The following is a 20,107-nucleotide window of genomic DNA, read 5'->3' as shown; positions in this document are numbered from 1 at the left end:
CTGTAATTATGTCTCCACTGTATGCAACAAATGCGTCGTTTATAATGGGTTTTAATGTTTTTGTGTGGTCGCTCCGGCCGGACAGGGCATCATCACAGTATGGTGAGGGGCGTAACATTTCCGTCACACGCTTGAGGAATTCGTCCAATCACAACGCACTGGATAGCTGGCCAATCAGAGCACACCTCGCTTTTCAGACCGATGAGCTTTGTAAAAATCGACGCGTTTCAGAAAGGCGGGGCATAGAGGAGAAACAATAATGTACAGTATGTGGAAAATAATGTGTTTTTTTAACCTTAAACCGCATAAACACATTGCATTACACCAAATACTCAAAATAATGTTATTTTTAGCAACATCATATGACCCCTTTAAGGTATATATTTGTACCTAAAAGGTACAAAAGTGTATCTTTTGAAAAGATACCACCACAGCCAGAGCTTTTGTACCTTTTTTTTCTGAGAGTGTAGAAATGAAAATCATACAAGCAAAAGTGGTACCATACTAAATTTGTCAAATTTGTCACTAAATACATATATATAACTGCACATTTTAGAGTGGCCTTTTATTGTGGCCAGCCTAAGGCACACCTGTGCAATAATCACGCTGTCTAATCAGCATCTTGATATGCCACACCTGTGAGGTGGATGGATTATCTCGGCAAAGGAGAAGTGCTCACTAACACAGATTTAGACAGATTTGTGAACAATATTTGAGAGAAATAGGCCTTTTGTGTACATAGAAAAAGTCTTAGATCTTTGAGTTCAGCTCATGAAAAATGGGGGCAAAAACAAAAGTGTTGCGTTTATAATTTTGTTCAGTGTATATACTAAGTGAGTATACTCTTTAATACCCATATATAGTTTAATATTTTGAAGTATTAATCTATATACATAAAAAATGCTTCTTAAAATAATATTGTAGTACGATATTACAAGATGAATTGTGCATATCACTTATAATCTGCTAAATACTGACACTGACTTAAGTGCACTGGGATTGCAATTAGATGATGGATGCAGTCTAATGAAGCTCTGTGAGATTGTGAGCACAGCAGCCGCTCCTCTTGCGTCCACTTTGTGGGACACTGTGTGTGTGCACAGACATTCCACAGCCACTGCCAATCGCATGCCAAAACTGCCCGACCCTGCTTTGAACCAGGCCAACATGTGACTCCAGTAATCCAGACAAACAGTTGTATTTGCGCGCGCGCGAGAGAGAGAGAGAGAGAGAGAGAGAGAGAGAGAGAATTTGAGGGATTTTGTCCATAAACAGAAGTCATCTTTAATTATCCTAAGTCATAATTATCCTAGACTGTCATTGTCCATGTAATTGTTGACAGATGTATTATAATTGAAAAATGCTCTGTTGCTCAAGAATAAAAATTATAATGAAAGCCAACTGACTGGGGAATCTATATATACAATACCTATACCTATGACTTTATGAAAACCTATATCCTGTATAAATAGCAAATATTTAACAGTGTCCAGTAATTTAGGTTGGTTTTGTGGGAAGAGAAGGATACCACAAACAGTTTCTTTGTATTGTCTGGTCAAACTGTGTCACAGGGTGAGATATAAACAGCAGCACTGTCCATTTTTTTGTGTTTAGAGACAAAATGTCCTAACAAGATGTTCCATCCCACACCATTGCTCCTTTTGTTCTGGTAGCATATGACAACTAAACAAAGATGGGAGGAGAACGCATCCCCTCAGGTATAGAGTCTGTCGACTTTAACCCTCATCTTCTGTTTAGGGTCTGAGCATAAAACATATTTCATATATAAAGTACTGGGTTGATACTTCATGACTTTTACTAATCCTATACGAGAAATGATTCTAAACAAACTTTCAATTTCATAACATGCATCCAGTATGTAGCAAGTGTTTCAGAGGCCCCAAGTAAAAATGAATAAATTGCTATGAATTTCTACTAAGATTCTCTTGTTTGTGTACACAATGTAGTGGTTCAGTTTCAGTTATTTTTATTTTATTTTATTATTTTATTTTGTCTGCAATGTGTTTTGTTGGGGACCAAATTGGCTCTAAACTGAAAACTTGCTATACTGGATACAAATGTATTATTTTGCTAATACTAAAACCATTAAAACAAACAAACAAAAAACTTTTATTTCAGCTAGTTGCCAACATTTCTATTTTTTATCTGGTTCAACTTGATGTAGTAAAAATAACTAATAAAATTGAAAAAAAAAAAAGAATAAAAACTATTACTATAACTAAGACATATTCAAAAAAGATGAATGAATGAATAAATAAATAGACAAAACACAACAAATTTGCTAAAACGTTAGCTGAAATTAAAATAAAACCTGGAAATATGAAAATAAAATTTAATTAAAATTATTTTTGAAAATCATATATAACATTATCTCAATGGTACTAAAATAATACTGTATGGAAAACATTAGTTACATTTCAAAAAAGTCCCTATTTTGTTGTACATCAGCACTTAAATGCGCGCGCGCGAGAGAGAGAGAGAGAGAGAGAGCGAGAGAGAGAGAGAGAGAGAGAGAAAGAGAAAGAGAGAGAGAGCATGCAAAAGTTTGGGGGATTTTGTCCATAGACAAAATTATGTAATTATCCTAGATTATAGTTGTCCATGCAACTGATGCAACTGTTGACAGACGTATATAACTGAAAAGTATGATCTATTGGTCAAGAATAATATTATAATGTAGACAGACTGTCTGGAGTATCTATACATAAAATATGGCTTTATTTTTGTCTTATGATGTTAGGAAAACCTATATGGGATAAGCCATAAATAACAAATATTTAAAAGTGTCCAGTTATGTAGATTTTAGGTTTCTTTGTATTGTCTGGTCAAACTGTGTCACAGGGTGAGATATAAACAGCAGCACTGTCCATTTTTTTGTGTTTAGAGACAAAATGTCCTAACAAGATGTTCCATCCCACACCATTGCTCCTTTTGTTCTGGTAGCATATGACAACTAAACAAAGATGGGAGGAGAACGCATCCCCTCAGGTATAGAGTCTGTCGACTTTAACCCTCATCTTCTGTTTAGGGTCTGAGCATAAAACATATTTCATATATAAAGTACTGGGTTGATACTTCATGACTTTTACTAATCCTATACGAGAAATGATTCTAAACATTCATTCAATTTCATAACATGCATCCAGTATGTAGCAAGTGTTTCAGAGGCCCCAAGTAAAAATGAATAAATTGCTATGAATTTCTACTAAGATTCTCTTGTTTGTGTACACAATGTAGTGGTTCAGTTTCAGTTATTTTTATTTATTTTATTTTATTATTTTATTTTATTTTATTTTGTCTGCAATGTGTTTTGTTGGGGACCAAATTGGCTCTAAACTGAAAACTTGCTATACTGGATACAAATGTATTATTTTGCTAATACTAAAACCATTAAAACAAACAAACAAAAAACTTTTATTTCAGCTAGTTGCCAACATTTCTATTTTTTATCTGGTTCAACTTGATGTAGTAAAAATAACTAATAAAATTGAAAAAAAAAAAAGAATAAAAACTATTACTATAACTAAGACATATTCAAAAAAGATGAATGAATGAATAAATAAATGGACAAAACACAACAAATTTGCTAAAACGTTAGCTGAAATTAAAATAAAACCTGGAAATATGAAAATAAAATTTAATTAAAATTATTTTTGAAAATCATATATAACATTATCTCAATGGTACTAAAATAATACTGTATGGAAAACATTAGTTACATTTCAAAAAAGTCCCTATTTTGTTGTACATCAGCACTTCAAAAATATAAAATGTCCTAACAAGATGTTCCATCCCACACCATTGCTCCTTTTGTTCTGGTAGCATATGACAACTAAACAAAGATGGGAGGAGAACGCATCCCCTCAGGTATAGAGTCTGTCGACTTTAACCCTCATCTTCTGTTTAGGGTCTGAGCATAAAACATATTTCATATATAAAGTACTGGGTTGATACTTCATGACTTTTACTAATCCTATACTAGAAATGATTCTAAACAAACTTTCAATTTCATAACATGCATCCAGTATGTAGCAAGTGTTTCAGAGGCCCCAAGTAAAAATGAATAAATTGCTATGAATTTCTACTAAGATTCTCTTGTTTGTGTACACAATGTAGTGGTTCAGTTTCAGTTATTTTTATTTTATTTTATTATTTTATTTTGTCTGCAATGTGTTTTGTTGGGGACCAAATTGGCTCTAAACTGAAAACTTGCTATACTGGATACAAATGTATTATTTTGCTAATACTAAAACCATTAAAACAAACAAACAAAAAACTTTTATTTCAGCTAGTTGCCAACATTTCTATTTTTTATCTGGTTCAACTTGATGTAGTAAAAATAACTAATAAAATTGAAAAAAAAAAAAGAATAAAAACTATTACTATAACTAAGACATATTCAAAAAAGATGAATGAATGAATAAATAAATGGACAAAACACAACAAATTTGCTAAAACGTTAGCTGAAATTAAAATAAAACCTGGAAATATGAAAATAAAATTTAATTAAAATTATTTTTGAAAATCATATATAACATTATCTCAATGGTACTAAAATAATACTGTATGGAAAACATTAGTTACATTTCAAAAAAGTCCCTATTTTGTTGTACATCAGCACTTCAAAAATATAAAATGTCCTAACAAGATGTTCCATCCCACACCATTGCTCCTTTTGTTCTGGTAGCATATGACAACTAAACAAAGATGGGAGGAGAACGCATCCCCTCAGGTATAGAGTCTGTCGACTTTAACCCTCATCTTCTGTTTAGGGTCTGAGCATAAAACATATTTCATATATAAAGTACTGGGTTGATACTTCATGACTTTTACTAATCCTATACGAGAAATGATTCTAAACAAACTTTCAATTTCATAACATGCATCCAGTATGTAGCAAGTGTTTCAGAGGCCCCAAGTAAAAATGAATAAATTGCTATGAATTTCTACTAAGATTCTCTTGTTTGTGTACACAATGTAGTGGTTCAGTTTCAGTTATTTTTATTTTATTTTATTATTTTATTTTGTCTGCAATGTGTTTTGTTGGGGACCAAATTGGCTCTAAACTGAAAACTTGCTATACTGGATACAAATGTATTATTTTGCTAATACTAAAACCATTAAAACAAACAAACAAAAAACTTTTATTTCAGCTAGTTGCCAACATTTCTATTTTTTATCTGGTTCAACTTGATGTAGTAAAAATAACGAATAAAATTGAAAAAAAAAAAAAGAATAAAAACTATTACTATAACAAAGACATATTCAAAAAAGATGAATGAATGAATAAATAAATAGACAAAACACAACAAATTTGCTAAAACGTTAGCTGAAATTAAAATAAAACCTGGAAATATGAAAATAAAATTTAATTAAAATTATTTTTGAAAATCATATATAACATTATCTCAATGGTACTAAAATAATACTGTATGGAAAACATTGGTTACATTTAAAAAAAGTCCCTATTTTGTTGTACATCAGCACTTAAAAAATATAAAACAGTATTGTTCATAAAAACGCTAGATGTGTCAAGAAAAAAAAACTGAGGTGTGAGAAATAAAAAGAAAATTGTAGATTTTTTTAAGTGACTTGATAGAGATAACAGATTGTTTAAAGAAAATAGAATTCGTAACAACGCAAATGATTGGCTGAAATTTAAACGTGAAGTGTTAGGAAGAATCTGATTGGATGTGGGCTCCCTCAGCTAGAGAAGGGTGGCGTTTCCAAGGATTCCGAGTGCGCTCGAGCCCCATCCAACTAGTGCCGCGCGCGTGTGTGCGTCGAGTTGGACCGGGGAATAGGAAAACTTTCGTACAGTTTTTAATCCACCAAAAACCCTCGGATTCAGGACAAGACACGGACCTATCCTGTCGCTTTGACAGTTCTGACGAATTAATGAGTTTTTTGGTGCGCAATGGGCGTTTACGGCGTTACATCAGCGCTTTATTCCCAACAGGTAGGTGCTGGCTAGCCATTACAATACCAGTTAGCCTTTACTTTGTTTTGCTAGCTACTCATGCTAACCAGAGCCCAAGGTTTTGCATATCCCTCAAAACACTCAAACTTCGCCCAACACGCGACGGACTTCATGTGTTCGCTCGTTAAAATGAAGTTCGACACTTTTAAAGTGTATATAAATAGAGTCGGTTGTGTTTGAGTACGTTACACGACATTAATTTACAGCAGAAAGTTTCCAACGCTGTTAGCCGCTCACACACCAGTTGAGTCTGACCACACCACATCAAACCTCTCCGCTTACAATCCGATTAGACTCTCTGTCCAGGGTTATCATTTTATTTTAACAAGATTAAACTTGTTTAATTAGCTCGTGTGCGTGAAACCTCACAGTTTGATACCTCTGAGATTTGAATGAAGAAAATGTGAGGCGCATGTAACCATGTGGCACACGGGAAAGACTCACGTTTTGCTGGAATAAGCGATTTTAAGGCGTTTTTATTGGCCGAAGTCTATTGGTTAACTTACTACGGTAAACGGGGTTACTTTAAGGCACCTGTCAAAAAAAAGAAACCAAGACAAATCGGAAATCGCGTCAAAACGTCTTTAGATATCTTAAAGTGTGCAGAGAACTGTGAATTGATTACAGATATAATGTAATTTCGCTCTGAAGGTTAAAACTGATGTTTCACTTAAAAAAAACTATAGTAAAAGGTGTTGTCAAAAATATAAACATTAAAGTGCTATATTATGATAATGTCAAATTGTATTTTTTTTTTTAGTAAATAAATGTTTCTGAAGGTTTTTACAAGTTTATTTAAAATTTTTTTTTTTTTTTTTGATCCTCCAGGGTCTTTTACCCAAACACGTGGAAAACCAAATCCAGTTGGATATTGAAGTGTGATCTTGGAGCTGATTTGAGGAGATTTCTCTAGATGTGGGCTGCAGCGGTGAAATGATGGCAACACATTGGAGGAATTCAGGTGATGAGGAAGAGCTGAATTATGCTGGCGCATCTCCGCACTACGAGGTGAGACCCGTGGTTTATCCTACTGGATGCTTATTGAAGGAAAATCCCTGCTGGAGGGTCACAATGGTGATGGATCCTGGATCATCATGATCTTTTGGGTTACCAGCCCAGATCTGCCACTGTGAACATAGGGCTAATACCAATTGTGGACTGAATGAGATGATCTACCATCCATTAATGTTCCTAACCAGTCAGGAATGATTATTTTTATCGAAAATTATGTACGTTTGAATTCAGCACACCATTTTAGATGAGCTGATCTCTTTTGCTGAACTTGTCACAAATACAGAAAGGCATTATTTTTTTTGTTGGAGCCATATTTCACACTTATGTTGGAGCGTGTAGCACTGGTTTGGAGGAGAAAAACTTTATGAAACTGGAGTGTCATAGGCATAAAAGTTGTTAGAGGACCCGTGTTACGCAGAAGATGTTTTTATTTAATAGACAGTTTGTCTTCGATTTGAACTGTGTGCATCTACATCAGCGACTGTGTACATTATCTGTAGTGAGTGTGACTTCACTTTAGTCATATAGTGAGTACAGGAAAAACACTATTAAAAGGTCATTAACATCAGTGAAACACACCCTGTCTTTCATCAGAATTTTGTCATAAATGAGGTATGGAGTGAGATGATTTTAGATGTAAACAGACAATGAATTTCTACTTCTGTTTCCCTTTTGTGAGACTATTGGTGATGGACCTTGTTCTTTCTAGGGGAGTTCAGGAAAATTTTGTCGGTTTTAAAATTAAAGGCATCAATCTGATGCACATTGTGGGAGCAAAATGAAGAGCCCCCCCAAATTGAACCGAGTAAATATTCAATGACTTGTACCTGGACTTCAAAGTTGAAGCTCTTTTTAATTGTGATAGTGTGTCAGTATACATCACATTCACACTGGTGTTTTTAGCAATTCAAGCAATTTGAATGTAATAATTAAAATAATAACAGTACTAATGATTTTATATTATTATTGCTACTATTTTGAAGTATTTTGAAATTCTGTAATCATCTGAACACAGTGCCTTGATTCACTTTGAAACGTGCAGTGCAACAGACAATATACCTAGTTAAATCACTGCCTTTTTGATTTGACAAGTGCAAAAAAACATATTTTGATTTTAGTTCATAGCCAAAGCAACTGCACAAAACACAACATAGGTCTTTTATGTTATTATGAGAAGTGTAAATATATTTTCGGGTTCATTATGAAACTGTCCGCCAAAGTGGAATTAATGGGAAACACTGTTCTGACTAACATAGTTTAATTGGAAGAATCTTAGCAGTAACATGTTGTTCAGGTCATAAGATTGAATGAAGTTGTGCTGTTGTGCGGCCTGTTGTTGTTGTTGTCACTGACTGTGTGGAATGCACAAGCTGTGCTGCTTCCTCATCCAGATCTGCTCATTATTCCTGAATGCCAGCTGTGAAAGTAATGCCTTACCTCTTCTCTCATATTGAAGAAATTATCTTTTTTTCAGAGTTCTGTTATGTGGTATTATCCATGCATTGCAGTAGCTACTTTGTTTGATGGTTATATCACTGAGGTTTTGTTTATAGTCAGGTGTGCTGAGCCTGTTTTCTGATGTGGTGAGTTTGCATATCAGAAGTCTTTTGTAAGTCCAGACTGGTGTTTGTCTAGAAGGTTTTTAACTTTGGTTAATGTTTTGACTCTTGATGAACTCTGTTGTTGTCCTGCAAACAGTACCCATGTGATGCATGTGCATTTCTGCATGAAACCAGACTGAATTTTTCCACACTTTTTCACAGCCTGGAGTGTATTTGCTGTCTGAAATTCCTTTGTAGTTCAAGAGAAACATGAAGGACTGTAATCTGTAATCATAAGTGTGTGCTGCAGAAGAAATGAAATTCTTTGGATGCTCTTGAAGGAAATTCCCTGGCAGGCATGGAGCATCCGTTTATCTTTGCGCGAGCTGTGGGGGAAGCTTTTCTAAACAGTCTGAACCACACAGTCAGATCGCAGTGCAGCTACAACGCAAACAGCTGGTGTGAAACCTATTCCTTTAAACACATGGTCAATGTGGGGACCATCTGAATGCTGACTCTGTCAAATAATATGTGCAATATTTATTTTGCTGTGTAGTTGGGTATTAACTTATGGCTTTCAGCGTGGGTTGTGCCGACTTGGCCTTGAATAGTAAGCTTTGTTTAGTTTTTTTTTGTTTTTTTTTGGTAAGTTAAGTAGTAACACTGACCATCTTTTCTCTTGCTCTCAGTTCGAGCAGTCAGACATGGTCTGGATCTTTTCCTGCAGGCGTGAATGTGCTCAGTGATTTGGTTTCATTTTTCATTTCGGTTTGTATTGCTCAAATAAGCAGGGTTTTCCCATTTAAAAAGAAAGTGAAGTGGGCTAAATGGAAAAAAAGGTAAGCGAGTGCTAGTGATTTATGTTGGGTATCGCTGTCCTGCTGTGATATTAGTTCACTCCCATGAATCAACATTTTTGTGCTCAGCCTTCCGAATCTTTCCACTGGCCTTCTGAATGAACACCTTTGTATAAACCCCTGTCCACGTTCATGGCGGGTTGAAGATCATCTATTTATAGCATCTGCCGATTTGTGCTCACATCAGCCCTCCCCTTTAATCTAATATTCAGCACTGTCTCTGTTTTTCTGCTGAAATGGAGTCAAGGGACAGGATGTCTCTCTTCTGCCAGTGGTAGGTCTGTCTTCATTAGGAGTTTCATACTGAGTGATGAGGAAGGGAAACCTGTTGCCTGCATGTTGATTAGATGAGCCAAAGATTTAATGTGTGAATGGGAAGATTTAAGTCTGTTTTTTAGCTTAGTGCTTGTTTTGCATGGCTCAGCTGAACTTATGTTGATAGAAGACTAAAATGTGGAACTCTGTGGTAACACTGGTTTTTGAATAGTAACTTTTTTCCTGTTTAGTTTGTTACACAAGTGACTCATTTTATATTAACAGTCCTCAGTGTAAATAATATTGTTAGCTCATTGTGCTTGGCCTGCAGTGCTCCATTACTCATTTTCAGTTGCAACTTTACAGATCTTCTTTATGCACCAAGAGCTTGTAACACTCCAAAGAGAAAGGAAAAACTGAAATCGCATCATATGACTCCTTTAAAGCTCATTATTAAGGGTGTCGAAATTAATCGATGCATCGCGATGCGGACGTGGACGATTCTGCATCGATGCAGTAATAGACCATAATCGATTATAGCCTATGACGTCATTTGCATACGCGTTTGTCATGCGAGTATTAAAAATGCTCTCTATTTTTATGGCACGTGTGCATGCTAGAGACAAACGCGTCAGGCTTCATAGCACAGAATATGCACTGTGAGACACGTGCGCATTGCTTGACAGTGCTTCCACTCGCTGTTATTTTAGTCTTTTACTTTAGATATGCTTTCATTTTTGCCATTTGGAATGCAGTATGTATTAGATGGACGAAACTCACGTACTGACTGACTTTCACGTGCGTTTTGTATTTGTATGTCCTGAAGCTCGTGGCTGCGATTAAATGCTCTTGCATCTACTTTTATGATACGAAACTGATGTAAACACAGTCAGTTATGTTTTCAGAACAGGACAAAACATCTGATATGTGGAAATAGATTTGTGCATTAGTGTGAATGCTAGGGCTGTGACGTACTGCTGCTTCTGTCACTTTTTCTCTTGACAAGTGCTTTTATTCAGTCGCAGAACGACTGAGAACGGGAGACGTTTCAGACGCGCGCTCCTCTTCACTTCAGCATCAGGCGCGAGTCAAGCGAGCACGGATATGGTCCGGAGCTCGCAGCGCGTGCTCTTCAATTGCACGCACAAAGGCGCCGGTGTGCGCTGTAGCCTGTATCCTTTCATATCAAAGAGCTAAATAAACTACGTGCATGCAATGTCATGGTCAGTTGTCCTGTGTAGACACTAGACAGACTCTAGTTGCGACCTGTTGCGACGCGGCGGTGTCGCCTCCGGTGTAGACACTGTTCAGTTCCGCCGCCAAGCAAGTGGCGCATTAACTCCTCATCTGCACGCGCTCTCATTGAAATAGGAATCGTTGCCACATTTCTTGTTAACATCTTTCATTTATCGCTGTCTCGTTTGTATTTGGCCAGTTTGGAGAAAGCCTCACCAAACCTGACCAGCCAGGCATTTGACAGTAAAAAAACAATTGCCCAAACTATGCGCAATTTCCCTCCACGAATTATTGCACAAACCTGCCAATCTAAAGGAAACGCTGTGTATGGCGTTTGAGGTAATTTGTGAATTACCATAGACTTATAGTCTAAATAAAATAATTTGCAACTATTACTGTTATTACACTTGTATACAAAACTTCGTAGTATGCTTGTTATAGAGTGCGTGACGTCACGTGCACTACCGCCGGTGGCAGTAGACAACCACCGCGGTGACGCGGTTGTCACGGCGACCGTCACAGCCCTAGTGAATGCAGTCTATTAAAGCTGCCAGCGTCTATGATCTCATCAGTAATTATCAAATGGCAATAATGCTGAGAAAAAAGAAAAACCCATAACTATGATTATCTGTAAACTTTTGTTTCTTAAAGCCCTCCCAGATACTGAAAGTGCTTTTTGTTTATCACTTGTAATTGTCTTTTCCCCCCTTTATTACTTTATATTTGCTTGTATGTTTTGAAGCTATATTTACTTTCAATTCTTAACAATAATTAATTAATTATATATTAATTAATTAATTAATGAACATAATTGTTTTAAAAAGTAGCCTGCTTATATAAGTTAATAAAAATGCACAAAATAAATTTGATATAATCATGATGCATTGTGATCATGAATCATGAAATCAAATCGTTGACAATCATAATCGAATTGAATCGTGAAACCAGTGCCAATTCACACCCCTGCTCATTATGCATTGAGCTGCACAAGCTTTGGAATATCACAGTATTGTGACTCTTGCACTGTGCATTTTAATGGGGATAGTTCAGACAAATATATTCTGTCATCATTTACTCACCCTCATGTTGTTCCAAACCTGTATGACTGACTTGAATAATAAAAAAAAAAAACTTAAAATAGAGCAGCTTGGAGACTCTTCAAATAAAGTATATTGTGACCGGGGATGGTCAAACTCTAAAAAAGACAAAAAAGCGCTTTGGTATGTTGTCTTTAAGTTGGAAAATGTGCATATGTGGATGAGGTTTAAGTGGTTTGCAGTGAATCTCGGTCTGTTTCACGTACAAATGTGGCAAGGCTTCAGTAAATTAGACTGTTGTTTTGGAACTCCGGTTCTGTGGTCATGATATGGTTTTTATTGTATGGAAAACAATCTTCAGCCAGGAGGTTCATTAAAACATCTCTTGTTGTGTTCCATGGAACAATGAAAGTCATACAGGTTTGGAATAACAAAAAGGTGAGTAAATGTTGACAGAATGTTTGTTTTTGGAACTCTGGAAATCCCCATCTCTTCCCAACTCAGAATGTACTGGACATGAGGAATACATTTTTGTGAAAAAGTAATGAGTCTTTCTGCATTTCTAGAATTCTCTTGTTATTTTGAGTAGATGGTTCAGTATTTACTCTTACTCGTACAAAACTATTTTAATAGGCATCATCCTGTTGTTGTCGAATGTTAACATCATTTCCTTGTGAAATGCATTTTTGAGTAGATTAATGAGTTGGGTGGAGGCGGAGCTGGTCTCTAACTCATTTTTTATGTGTTTATAAATTCTGTTTTGGTGCTTCAGGCATTTCTTGATTTTTCTGGTTGACCACAGTTTCCTCATTGAATTAAACGACACTGGAGGGCTTGACTAATGCTTCCTCCTACTACTTCACTGTTGGATAAATAACTAATAATAATTTAATGCGTTTATTAGTGTAAAAGTTTCATTGATTAAAGGGGTCATATGATGTTGCTAAAAAGAAGAAATGGTCCTCACTGCAGAACACAAGATCCAGGGGGCGAGGTTGGATCCAGATCCAGCTCCTCCCACCTTACATATACCTAAACCTACCCGTCTCCACCCCCTGATCCCTAAACCCACCCATCTCCACTCCTAAACCTACCATCTCCACCCCCTAGATGTGGATCCGGTAGCCCTTCGGGCAGGCATTCTTCAGATTTTGGTAGCCCAAAAATGAATTTAACTATCCCGAATAAAATATATTGTATTTTTTCTTCAAATAACAAGTCAAGCCGCCACTCTGTATGTGCGCCCTTTGAGCGTGTGCGCGCGAGCACCGAACTGAATTCTTCATGCGCATGTATGGTTTAAAATGCTTGAATGTTTAAATTGGTAAGACTTATAGACAAGAGAAATGAAAAATTGAAATCGCATCATATGACCCCTTTAAAATTGATTTAAGCATAAACTGGATTAAAGAGTTAGCTAACCCAAATGAAAATTGTGTCCTCGTTTACTCAGCCTCATGTTGTTCCAAAATTTTCGTCTGCAGGACTAGAAAATTCTGTCAAACCTGTAAGACCTTCGTTTGTCTTCGGAACACAATTTAAGATATTTTTGATGAAATCTGAGGGCTCTCTGACCCTCCCATAGACAGTAAAGTAACTACCACGTTCAAGGTCTAGAAAAGTACCAAGATGATCGACAAAGTAGTCAGTGTGACATCAGTGGTTCAACTGTAAAGTTACGAAGCTACGAGAATACTTTTTTGCGCTAAGAAAACAAAAATAACGACTTCATTCCACATTTTTGTCTCTACTGCTTCACTTTGGACAGTGGGTGAGTAATTAATGACAGAATTTTCATTTTTGGGTGAACTAACCCTTTAACTCCTCGGCCAGCAGGCAAAATAGATTCTCAATTCAATAGTGAAAGACAAATTGGTTCCAGCTACTGCTTCGTGGCTTAAAACAACAGCATGCCAGACATGCTTGGTTCATGATTTGAGAAGGCTAAATTGATCAAACATATGCTCACTGTCTGCCGCTGGACACTTGGTCGTTGGTCGTATGTGAGTAGCCTACTGCTCATGTCTGAAAATAATATATGAAAAACAAAATTATTTTACATAAAACATTAGGCTATAGCTTATATTTATTTAGTAAATTTTTAAATTAATGTAAAAACTAAAATGAATTGTAAAACTGAAAGTATTTTTTAAAATTGTGTTCAGCACGGTGGGCCGCATTTGAATTCGTGACGGGCCACATGCGGCCCGCGGGCCGCGGGTTGAGAACCACTGATTTAGAGTTTATTCATTTAGGAAGAATAATCACTGACACATGTAATGACAGAAAATACATTATAGGAAAAGTATACCGTGTAAAAAGTATACTATTACTATATTTTACTACGATAAACAGTTGTGAGCATGTCAGACATCCTGGTTTGAGTTTTCTGAGTGGTTGTCATTGCTGATGTCACCCAGTCTCTTGTTTCAAGCCCATAGGTGCTGCTTGTAGTCATGCTTGTCCTCTGGATGCACCTTTTGTGCAACGTGTCCAGTTGAACACGCTGCTATCATGACATGACTATAATGCTAAATTTCTGGAAGGACAGGAGCCTGGAGAATAAGCCTGTGGATTTTATAGCTTATCTAGCTGTTGCTTTCTAATAAGGGAACACTTCAGCTTTCTGATGTGAGCCCAACCAGCCTCCACACACCTCCAGGAGCGCAACACATTGTCCAGGTGCATCTGCGCTCATCATAAATTATTTACAGGCTTATTGCATACCCTGAAAGAACTGCTGCTCCTCACTCATCCAGAACAAAAGGATGATGTGTACGGAGAGTATCACAGATATGAGCAGTATTGGTGCTTAGCTTTTGTCACAAGGTGTGTCTGTACAATGTGGTTTGACATAACTGGCATTTTATACTACTGCTGTGCATCAATGTATGTATTTATCTAAGATGCGCCAATGTAATAGATGTAATCATCATTAATTACATAAATACATTGATTTGCATGGAATTTGTTAATGCGTTGCGCATCGCAGAGAGCAAGCCAAGCATTTGTGGTTAAAAAGTGAACAAATATAATTAAAAATTTTTCAGAAAATGACTGATCGTTTCGCTAGATAAGACCCTTATTCCTCGGCTGGGATTGTTTAGAGCCCTTTGAAGCTGCATTGAAACTGCATTTTGAACTTTCAAATCGTTGGCCACCATTGAAGTCCATATATGGACAAAAATCCTGGAATGTTTTCCTCAAAAAAACGTAATTTCTTTGTGACTGAAGAAAGAAAGACATGAACATCTTGGATGACATGGGGGTGAGTAAATTATAAATTTTTATCCTGGAAGTTAGGGGTGCTCCGATTGATCGGCTACCGATCGCTATCAGTTGATAATCACTTTGGGAAGTTTGATCGTGGTCTCTATAAAGGGCGATCTCATAAAACGTTCTCAAGCTGATGATGCACCTGCCATGAGAGGTTTGGCACGACATGTAGCGGCGCCATCTCAGTCTCTGTCCGGCACAAGTAAAATAATTATAATGCTGAAGGTGAGGTACAATTCATATTTCATCATCAAATAACTTAGAAAGTAATTTGAAATTGAGTGTGAATCACCGCACGCTTTCTCTTTCCCTTTCAAATTGGCAAATCACATTGCGTCTGCGCTATAAGCGAGCTGCACAGTCGACAAATGAGTAGTCACTTGCACAATTAAGTAGGGCTGTAAAAATGGCTGAAAAACAAAATTTGAATTTTGTTCTTAAATATGATCAAAATTCAAATTATATTCAAATTTAAAATGCATAATTTCAGTTAGGGTGAAGAAAAGCTTTTGGCTTCCCTAACGCCACAAGAGGACGCATCGAGCAAAATATTACTAATGCACGTTTATTCAAAGCATAAGATAAAAAAGTGCATAATGTTTAAAATAATGTTTATAAACCAATTATAATTAAGTAGCTTAAACAACTATAAACAAAACAGCATCATGTATGTATGCATAGTTTAATACAAACCGCCGAAAGCCAATCACACAGAGTACATTTTTCATTAAAACATGAGTTGCAATGGGATGGGGAAAAAACCCGCCATAAAGTCTCAAGATATGTTTTTTCAAAGTGAAACTTGCATTAATTTTACATGGCTTTCTAAACATGTATATTGTATACATGTATACATAACGAATATTCAAAATTTGAATTTTTTTTGACAGCCCTACAATCGAGGCAATGTCGCATCGTCACTAAAGTTTATAAATTGTATTTCTTTTTAATTGTTGCCAGCAGTGTTGGATCCGAGTCCAGTGTCCGAGTCCTAGTTTTTAATCAATTGAGTTTAAGTGGGAGACGTTTATTAATGTCTTTTCATATTAATTTTGTTGTTAATTTTTTTAAATTTTATTTTATATTACACATGACATGGATTCGTCTGTTCTCCGAAAAATTTCTGCGTCCAAAATGTCCGAGTCCACCCGAGTCCATCCAAGTCCAAGTTCATTCACAATTGACCTATCGGTAAGCCCCTCCCCTTGAACACAGATGAGCCAATGGTAGTCGAGTATCAGTTGCACGGGGAGCGAAACTCGGACATCTGTAGGTTTTAGCGCCATAGAGAAACATTGGAAGATCCGAAGCTCGCATCGGTTTAATGGTGTTTATGCTACAAAAATGGAAAAAACGATGTGCCTAGGGTACTTGTAACACTAATTCCAGGTATCCTGAGAGGATAGGCATAGTAGTCGACCGATATATAGCCAAGGCCGATATATCGGCCGATATTTGGCATTTTTCAAATATCGGCATCGGCCGATAAGATTTTCTGTTTGGCCGATGCGTTCGAGGTGGGACTTTTATTTTGACGTACTTACTTCCTTTTTAATTATATTTTTATTAAATATTTATTTATTTGTAAAAAATACTTTGTCATCTAAAGTATAATTATGTTTATTTTACAAATTAATTTTTTAATCAATTTTCAAATGATTTCAAATTTCGTAAATATTAATTAAAATAAATACAATTATATCGGCCATCGACCACCCTGTTTTCCAAGATATCGGCATCGGCTGTCAAAAAACCAATATCGGTCGACCACTAGATAGGCAATGTAATTTATTTTATTCCATTTCCAAAACAGAGCAAAATGTCCCTAAGCATTCAACCCCAATCACACTGAAGACGAAAACTTTGAAATGCGCTATTTGGCTCTGATGCAGCCTGTCAGAACTCACCACTCTGTGGCCTAAAGCAATCTCCGCCCACCGCCCATCTGATTTGTTGGGAGTCACGAGTCCGACCAACCAGTGTGGAATTCACTCTTACACTGAAAGCGCTTGCTAACTGGAGCTGCTTCAGTGATCACGCACCAGTTGTCTCTCAAAGGCAGCAGCAGACGTTGCTTAAGTTGCAATAAATCACAATCCACTAACGTTACACTGAAGTTGCAAAACACCTCAATAATATCTATGATTTTTGCGATGCGGAAATCGCGGAATCCAGTCATATAAATGGAATTTACTTTATGATGCGGAATGTCACGGAATTTGTCAAAGTGTGGATGAATTAATCAAAAGTAGGTCAGTACACTTAAATAGAGTCGCAATATGGACTAGTATCTGTAAATATTAAGCCGCAAAAATATTATTTAAATATGAATCCAGCATGTTCTGCGTGTCTCTGTGTATGTAAATAGCACAGACGCGCGGTTTTGTTTTCTACACATAAAAAGTGTGCGACGCTCGCGGTCATTTCAGCTTCTGTCGTCTCGCTACATGAGGACATAAATACATGAACAACATCTCCAGAACTGCTCTGACTCCCTCTGAGAGTCACTTCATGAGCATTTGACAGTTTCATTGGAGTAAAACTATCTTCATATCATTTACATAAGGGCCTTTCGCACCGCAGGAACCTTTTCATAGTACCAGAACTAATTGTGGAACTACCCACTTTTTGGCGTTTTCGCACCGCCGGAACTGGGTGCGATTTTAGTACCGGACTGCCTTTTTCGAGAACCAAATTAGCTCCTACTCCGGAGCAGGGTCTAACCGGCACAACTGGTACTAATCGTGACGTAAGTAGACATTGATTGGCCAAACGCGTACGAAAACGCCCTCCCCCGCCACACACTTTACATTAGGGCTTCATTAGTTAACATTAGCTTTTGCTCATTGTGAATGTTAATGCATTAACTAAGGTTAACTAATGAGGTCTTATTGTAAAGTGATACCTATTGGTCTTTATAGTTCTTTTGCACTTTAATCTGTGTAAAACTTTTAACTTTGTACATTTTTCTGTATTGCTTTATTGCTAAATGTTCAGTTATTTTTGTTATAAGAAAAAAGTTATTAAACCTGTTATACTGTATTATGACAGCACTTTTGTTTTATACTTAATTTCAATATCGTGATAATACCGTATACCGTAATAAAAGCATTAGCAATTAATCGCAACATGAAAATTTGATACCGGCATATCCCTAATCAGAAATATATTACTGTGATGCAGTATGATATACATAATACTACTCGGGGGTGAAAGTTTTCCGTCGCTACGACGGATTTCCGTCAGTTGGAAAAAATGAAAGGAAAAGAAACATGTAGCGCATTGTTGTTGTTCTGACGATTTGTGCTACCCTGTCAGATTTTGCTACCTCCCATTAAATGCTTTGCATAAAATAAAATGATTTACAGCAAAGAAACTGTTTTATAGATTAAATAAAACATACACAAACCTATATTTGACCAAAGAAATGCAAGTCGGCGGCACTGAGAACTACTCTCACCTGAAGAGAATGCAAAATATCTGCGCTCATTACAAACACTGGGTTGTTGCGACTCTCCTGTCCCAGGAGCTGGGTTACACAAAAACTACCCAAACACAAAAAAAAATGTTGCAATAAAATAACCATGATTTTTAGAGTATATGTGCATACTATAAAAGCAACTGATGCAAGCTGGTAATCACTTAAGTGGGTCCACTAAATGATTGCGCGAATGCTCCATTACCTCTCCATCCTCTGATCACTTGCCGGATCCGTCAACCGCTTTATTCCGGGACCTCGCAATTTACCAATTAAACACTGTTCGTAGCGTTATAAATGATAAAGACTAAATATCTAGACTACCTGGCTAAAAAACAAAATACGGTTTTGGTCCGGGTTTTTTTGGGATGTACGAGGATGTATATATCCACCTGTGTCTCCCCCACGTTTTCTCTCACAGTAGGCTATAATCTTACCGTTCAGAAGCGCGTGTCGGGCTTTAAAACTCATCAGACATCACCAGTAGCAAAAGTCATTCATGTCCGGATAGTTTTATTCATTTTGATGACATTTATGGAAGTACATGAGGGTGGTTTGCATGTGATATTGACGCCGCTCAGGTGGGGCACAGCGCGGGAGCGGCATTACTATGAAGCTAAATTAATTTAGAGTTAGAATAACTAAGGGGTGATAACTTGTTGATATGAGTGCAATAATTCCAAAAATGCCCAAAAGATATACTAAAATCTCTGTCCTTTTTCCCGCCCTAGGCGGCTGCCTAGTTCGCCTATATGCACGCGCCGGTGTTCTGACGATTTGTGCTACCCTGTCAGATTTTGCTACCTCCCATTAAAACAGATGGTAGCATAATTCGATAGCGAAAAGTGCTACCTATCAGATTTTGCTTCCAGCATGATATTAATAAGATGTGAGGCTTTATTAACATGTACACCTACCCCAACTCTAAACCTACACTTACAGTAGGATAAATACAGTGTTGGTAGCATAATCTGATAGGTAGCATTATTTGTCAGAACACCGGCACACCAAAAATCATACCTGCCAGGGCTGCAGCTTCTCACTGACAACATAATGCCGCTTCATTCACAGTCGGGTTATTAGCAGAGAACACAGAGCAGAACTTGAATTTCGGCGCGGGATTGCGGCTATTAATAATAATTCTACTCATTCCAGCAGGTTCTGCGCTTATAACACGATGACAGATGACGGAACTTATCATTTGCACGTGCTTTTGAGTCTTGAGAACTCACTCGCGCGCTCTAATTTTCTGTGCGCCCACAGATCGCGATAAGGAGAGTGACAGATTTTAATAATTATTAAAGGAGTTTGCAAATGTGATATTGATTTAATACAACAGTTCAATAAACAAGTACTGCCTAATTTTGCTCTATTTCTTAAACGAAAATAGTTCCAAATATAGTAACAGCTCA

The 20,107-nt window shown here is 36.8% G+C and overlaps 1 pseudogene; it reads left to right on the top strand.

The window, feature by feature from the left end:
* The first annotated feature begins 5,771 nt into the window (after positions 1–5,771).
* LOC107727514 (rho GTPase-activating protein 21-like) overlaps positions 5,772–20,107 on the top strand; it is a 68,311-nt pseudogene continuing 53,975 nt past the window's right edge.

Source organism: Sinocyclocheilus rhinocerous, unplaced genomic scaffold (assembly GCF_001515625.1).
Source record: "Sinocyclocheilus rhinocerous isolate Xijiao unplaced genomic scaffold, SAMN03320098_v1.1 scaffold306, whole genome shotgun sequence".
Classification (NCBI taxonomy): Eukaryota; Metazoa; Chordata; class Actinopteri; order Cypriniformes; family Cyprinidae; genus Sinocyclocheilus; species Sinocyclocheilus rhinocerous.
This window is presented reverse-complemented; position numbering and strand designations above follow the sequence as displayed.